Below are 7,433 nucleotides of genomic sequence, written 5' to 3'. Positions count from 1 at the left end.
ATTTCGTCCGTACTCATCGCTCACAGAACAAAGGCGCACTACAACAAAACACTGGCGATGTGACTTCACTGATAGTTGAATGTCGACTGGAAGAATGATAAAAAAACGGACCGGCTATCCGGCAAGAATGCCCCAAACAGCAATGGTGGCTGACGGTGACTGACGGACACGGTCGTGGCCGGTGACGGACAGGTATAGTGGGTTGCCGTTCGTTTAAAACAATGCAAAGTAATGTTGCCGGTACGCAACGGTGACGGTCGGTGCCGAACGGCGCCTGACGGTGACGGCATAGTGGGTTCCCTGCTTTAGTGACTCAGAACTCGCTTTTACATGGATAATTGATATTTACAATTTTGAATAGGCACAAGTCTCACATTTGGTACGTTAAAGGTTTTTCTTACTTTCCTTCCCCTATTACCATAGGTAAGGAAAGTATTGCATTCCGAAAAAAATTAAGGTACCCAAATTTCTAAATTTCTATACGTATCAAGGTCCCCTGAGTCCAGAAAAGTGGTGTGTGTGTGTGTGTGTGTGTGTGTGTGTGTGTGTGTGTGTGTGTGTGTGTGTGTGTGTGTGTGTGTGTGTGTGTGTGTGTGTGTGTGTGTGTGTGTGAGTGTATGAGTATGAGTGTATGTGCGTCTGTGTACACGATATCTCATCTCCCAATTAACGGAATGACTTGGAATTTGGAACTTAAGGTTCTTACAATATAAGGATCCGACACAAACAATTTCGATCAAATGCAATTCAAGATGGCGGCTAAAATGGCAAAAATGTTGTCAAAAACAGGGTTTTTCGCGATTTTCTCGAGAACGGCTCCAACGATTTTGATAAATTTATACCTAAAATAGTCATTGATAAGCTCTATCAACTGCCACAAGTCCCATATCTGAGAAATTTTCAGGAGCTCCGCCCCATCTATGCAAAGTTTGATTTTGGATTCTCAATTATCAGGCTCCAGATACAATTGAAACAAAAAAATTTGAGTGGAAAAGATTGAGCATGGAAATCTACAATAAATGTTTAGTAACATTTCCACCTAAAATTGAAAATAAGCTCGAAATTCGAGAAAATGTGATTATCCAATTGCATACTGTTGGCAACTGTTGATTCTATTAAATGATTCACTATGAAGAGATAGCAGACCTCGTATGTCTCCAGCGGTATTGTCCTGTCACCAGCTGGCTCAGATCTTTGTTTATAAGGTAGACTTGAGATGCGCGAGAACACTAGCGTCAGGTGATCTATTTTCATAACGGCAAGGAAAGTTGTGTGAGTGCGCCACACTAGATTTTTTCCAACAGAAACTACGATGAAAGTGATAATAATCCAATGTAGAATAGTTTCCAATCAATATGAATACCTAGCAATTTCAATTCAATTTTGAGTAAATCTATTTACAGTAATTACAGAAGGTACAGTCTCAGAGGATATACTAACAGAAGCTTAAATTCTACAACAGAGAAACCTCATAAAGACGATCAATCTTAAGAATTTCTTATAACATCGTATTATATCGAAGAAGCCTGTAACTGAGCATTTCACACGATACATTGGGGGTCCATTATAACTTCGTCTAAGATTACAATGGAGATAGTTACGAAACAGAGTATTAATTCCGAGCCAGTTAGCGGCTATTATTGGTCGTTCAATACGCCACCAAATTGACCGCTCAGAGTGCTTGCTTCAATTTGACTAGCTGTCCAAACAGAGATCGGTTGAGAAGGGTGTTGGGGGTTGAGGGGGAGGTGATGGTGAAGAGAGTATCTAACTCTTCAACAGCAGCTATTGTCTTTGAAAGCGGTGTAATTAACAGTTACTGGGTTGGTCATCAGACCCGTACCTATTTGAAGTAGGTTAGTTGGACACTATCTGACCACGCAAACCATGGGTCACCGCACCGGTCGACTAGTATTTCATTAGGCCAGTTACTAACCGAGTGCCAATATTCCTGCTGCATTGATATCGTCACTTTCATATTGCCGTGTCAGGAAACAGAAAACAATGTTTACCTCCACCATGACTACTCATGAGCGTGTACGTTGTCGAAATAAGGGTTCCAGAATCTCCATGACTCGTACATGACTTACAATCTATATGTTTCTTGTACATGACTTTAAAGTTACTACTTACAGTGATTGATCTTTGCCCTTTCATAACAGCATAAAATTTATATCATACCTGCAACAAAAAAAATTATCAGTAGAATAATACGAATCTTTATATGAAACATAGCATGAATGAATTTAATTTTTTAAGCATTTCCAACAGCATATTGTTGTAAAATAGCATGAAGAATGGATAGTTCGAGATAGTGTGTCAGACCAACAGCGTCACATAGCAGCTTCACGAGAAAGAGCTACTAGGACTATTGGCTTGAGTTAACAGTGAAATTTGGAACATAAACGCCCTTCACTATGGGGTGGGTATCTTCCTATGCTATCATTCCGCTATGTTAATAGTAACGGACAAGTTTGTAATAGTTTTAGTTAGTAATAGAAGTTAGTCATAAAAGTTATGATAATAGTCAGTTTAAGTTATAATAGTTACTTACAGTAATCTGAAAATCGGTGAATAACAAGCTGTCATATTTTTTAATCTCTAACAACATTGAAAATTGAGGAACAATCAACTGTAAGTATTACAATTGTAAGTGAATTTCATCCACTAAACAGAACAGGTTCAACCAATCTTGATACTGTGGATCGAAAAGTATAACCTCAGTTTCAGACTTTGTCGATTGATGCAGAAGATGACAATCTTCTGTGACTCTCTGTGTCCGAAAAGACAATAATTCTGGTCAATGGTAATTTAATAATAGTGTCTCCCTGAAAATATTCCAGATTTATATAATATTTCAGAAAATATGCAATAAACTTTTCGAATCAGAATATCATAAAAAAACGTAGAATGAATCGGCTCGATGTGAATAGCAATATTTGAGAGCGTAAATTGATAGGATGAATATTGCCAATGGCGTCCAGCATGCATTGAAATCGCCGCCCGGTCGTGGACTGTGGACGTGTGACAAATGTGGGCGCTCTGATCGCATAATCCATCTGCAAAGATTGGAGGGAGATTGCAAGTCGAACGACGACTTACGATACTCTCATTTGCTGCTCCATTGACAGTGAACGAGAATCTATTTTTCAAAAAGCACTTCCCTAAGTGCTACAAAACAGAACGCTTCTATTTATATCGACCGATTTGTTGCTTGACTCGCAATGCCAGATGGAACGACCACCACCGCAACTCAAGCAACTAGAATAAACTGCTGTTTTGAAGCTGGCAAATTATGCCATTGCATTCTTGCAACTTGCAATTCAACCGATAGTCCAATAATATCCTCAGGAATGTGCATTCTAGTCCAAAGAAGGCCGAATAATGGAAAGGGCATGGAGAGCGCAGCAGAAACGAAAATCATCTTATCAATATTAATACTAATGATTATATTCGAGTCTGAGTATGAGTTTTATCAATAGAATTAATTTTCGGTTTAGAAGATGCTCAGGCTGTTGATGGTTCTGTTATTTATACTCATGGTGCATCCAAATGATATAGTAATGATAATGAATATACCTTTATTTGGACAAAAAAACAAGTTAGAACATATGAAGATACACATAATAACAAGAGACTTCCAACGTGCAGGATGACAGCTCAGGGCCTTTGTAACTTTCACAAGTCAATAATAAGAAAAAATAGTTCAGGTAAATTATTTTGTAAAAAATGCCTTTATGCTGCTTGAAATAACGAATAACTTTTTGTCAAAAAATAATGACGTGTATCACTATAGCAATTGAGCTAGCATTAGAAAATATTCTCTGTAAAAGACCTAAACTCTGCTTTGAAAACCTTCAATGGCACAAAAAAGTCTATTCTTTCGAAAAGTTCATTTGCAATTCCAATGCTCCTTTCTACTGGTGATATGTAGCTTCGTATATCAGGTTAAAATACATGGAACTTTCTTAAATGTTGAGTTGATACAATCAAGTCGATCCCACGTTCACCAATGCTAAGTCGACCATGAACGCAAGCATGTAAAAACATGGCATTGATCTTCTTTCTCCACCATTCCAAGTTTTCCAAGTTTATGGCCGAACAAAACTTCCTGTAGGATAAGTCTTCTGAGCCTGGAATGAAGCGTCCCATCGAATACTTAACGAATTTCTTCTGTATCCCCTCCAGCATGACAGATGTGCAGAGTAAATTCCGGTTCCAGATCACCAAGGCGTATTCCAGATGGCTTCTCACAAGTGCTGTGTAGAGACACATCAGTGTATTGACATTGTGGAAGATCTATCTCATGATGCCAATCTTTCTTCTAGAATTTGCCACAACATTCCCCACATGCGATGTGAACAATAACTTGGGATAATATTGAACTCAAAGATCTTGAACACTATCTACTCTTCTTCTCCTTCAATCTTGTAGCTAGCGATTAGTGAAACAGTTTTCCTGCTGAAGGTCATTGCCAATGTTGTTTCAGTGTTCATGAACATTGACATTTCTTTGGCTATTTGGCCACACGATCAATATCCTGCTAAAGAGGTTGTGGATATTCACTTGTGTTGCTGTTCCAGAAGACTTCTAGATCATCTGCATACAGGGGGGGTTTCACATTTCAGACCGTCTCCAATAGCATTTATGAAGAGATTGAAGATCAGGGGTCCAAGATTAGAGCCTTGCGGAGCACCAGATGAAGACTCAAACTCAGAAGACTTGCAACCATTGTATCACACATGAAACTTTCTGCAGTGAAGGTAAGATGCAATCCATGCAGTGAGAGCGTGATCAGAAACCAGCCAGTTTCTTGATGAGACAATCATGTGGCATCCTATCAAATGTTTTTTCCATGTCATGATGGATTACATCAACCTGCCCACGTTCAAAACAAGAGCTTGCACTTGAAAGAATATTTGCCAAGTTGGTAACTGTCAAATGACCTAATACAAAACCATGCTGATGTGTAATTATGCGCCTCTCAACATTCTTATAAATGTGTCCGTGAACTATCATTTCCATGATTTTGGCAGAAGGATCCAATACAGAGATTGAACAGAAATTTGTAACATCATTGGGATTTCTCTACTCAGGTATAGGTGTCGTCACTGCTGCCTTCTTCTAATATTCAGGGAAAATTCCAAAAACCAGGCTCAAATTGAAGACATGTGCAAGAACTTCATTGACTACAAAATTGAGGATTCCACTGGGTTCAATAGCTGATCCACGCTTCAAGCCCCTGACAGCAGACAGAACATCAGCCTCATCAACAATCGGAATTCCAAAGGTAATATTGCATGCTCAATTGGATGACAGAGTGAAGCGATGTAATTCCCAAACTCGTTGCAAATGGTACCTGGGTCAGCCACAATTGATCCATGGATTGTGATAGATGTTGCACTAGATCCAGTTCTATGCTCCATGATATATATCCAAAATCGTTTAGGCTGACTCTGAAGGTCATACTCTGCTTTCATAATCGTTTTTTCTTCATCAATTTTCATTGAATTTTAACATCTCTTCGCAGGACAGAAATCTTTTCAAAATGAGAAATATGACCACTCCTTTTGTGGACTCTGTTGGCTGCTCTTTTTCTCTTCATTAATTTAATCAGACCAAAACAGAACCAGGAGGGGTATTTGAGTTTCCTTGGTGTACGTTCGGTAATAGTAACATCCATTGCCTGAATCATTATGTCATTTAGCTGTACTGCAGCTTCATTCGGATTACCAACATTTCTGATCTCACTGTTAAGCCTTTCATAATTATTGCCACCGCCAAACACGTATTTGGCCTCCCAAGGAGCCTGTGGTGCAGCTCTAAACCCCCTCAGAAGGTTCGAGAACTTGCAGCGATAGTCGTCAGGTGTTACAAATGGATCAACACTGTATGACACCTGGACGTCTCTGATGTTACTCAATACAAGATCAAGTGCACAATTTTGAGAGTAATTAAACTGTTCCAAGCGAACATCCTCAACAAATTGCATTATTACCTCCGCTCTTTTGAGAGGATAATAGTGTGCCCCCGGCATGAATGTGAGATTGCTCCAATGTATAGCGTCCGAATTGAATACCGCGATGCCAACGCTCTCTAGGTATGATGAAGAAGCTGCTAAAGGTGAGTTTGGAAGAACATAGTCACATGCCAATAGTAAGTGACTCTGACGAAATTAAATTCCAACCCAGACAACTTAAGGGGTCAGTTCCAAATCGTGCCTTTTGATAGTTGGAAAATCTTTTTTTCACTACCAGTAGCGCGCCACCACCTCTTGATTGTCCACCTTGTCATACTTCCTGTCAGCACGAAACACATTGTAGTCATCAGTGAAAAAGCTTGAGCTGGAATGGACATCCTTAAGCTAAGTCCCAGATAAAGCCACTATGTCAAATCGTTTCTCACTACTGAGGCTAAGAACTCAGAAGGTTTCGTTCTTAGACCTCTGACATTCTGGTAATAGATATTGAGTTAATTCATTATCAGTATTTATGCAGTCTTTCCACACTGCCATCTCATTCTCTTTCTTCTCAACAGGTTTATTTTCAGGAGCAAACTTGTTTGCTTGATTAACCAGGTTTCAATAAGTTATATTGCTTTTGAGAGGGCCATAAAATGGGGCAATAATAGTATATTCTGATCAGATGGCAGGATGACATTGGCAAACCTCTTTAAAATGTATTTCACCAGAACCTGAATACCAGAACATGGAAGGAGCTGTACGGGAAGGGAAATTTTGAATTCAGCTTTGTATACGAAATGGAATCAAGGATTATTGAGTCCCTAATCAACTTTGATATGTCTTGTTCAGTAGTTTCTGGTGTGAAGCGACTAGCAAATAGTGCTCTTGTTCTTAACTTCATGCTCACATTGTTTCCTTTCCAAGAGCAAAGAACAACGGACAACAAAGGCCGTCTGCTAGGTTCTTATCTAGAGGGATGAACTATTCGGCTTTGGGCCACCCTTATCGGGTTGTTTCTCAGTCCGTTTCTCTCCTTCTGTGGATTTACGGAAAAAATTAGAGACCAATCAAAGTCATTGGCCGATGTCCCGTTTATGTCAGTGCTGGTAGGCCCATTTAGAAAAAGTTGTGGAACGTCATTACAGGGTGGATTTTTATTCTCTCCATCAAGAACAGTTTCCTTAGTGGAACTAGAATTCTTATTGAAAAGCTCCTTCTTGGTTGAGATGGAGAATTTGGAAGCAATAGACGGGTTTTCAATGTCTCCATCGTCCCACATCCATCCCAACAATCAATCCCACATTTTTGTTTAGTTTTATCGCATTCTCGTTTTGCAAAGTGAATTGTATTTACAATTTATTATTGGATTGTTTTATGAACAAAGAATACGTTCTTCACCCATCTTTCACGTAATTCTTGTTTCTATAATTATGTCTGGAATGAGATTAAGGACAGAACTTTGTCTCCTGCA

This window comes from Nilaparvata lugens, chromosome 4 (assembly GCF_014356525.2).
Source record: "Nilaparvata lugens isolate BPH chromosome 4, ASM1435652v1, whole genome shotgun sequence".
Classification (NCBI taxonomy): domain Eukaryota; kingdom Metazoa; phylum Arthropoda; class Insecta; order Hemiptera; family Delphacidae; genus Nilaparvata; species Nilaparvata lugens.
This window is presented reverse-complemented; position numbering follows the sequence as displayed.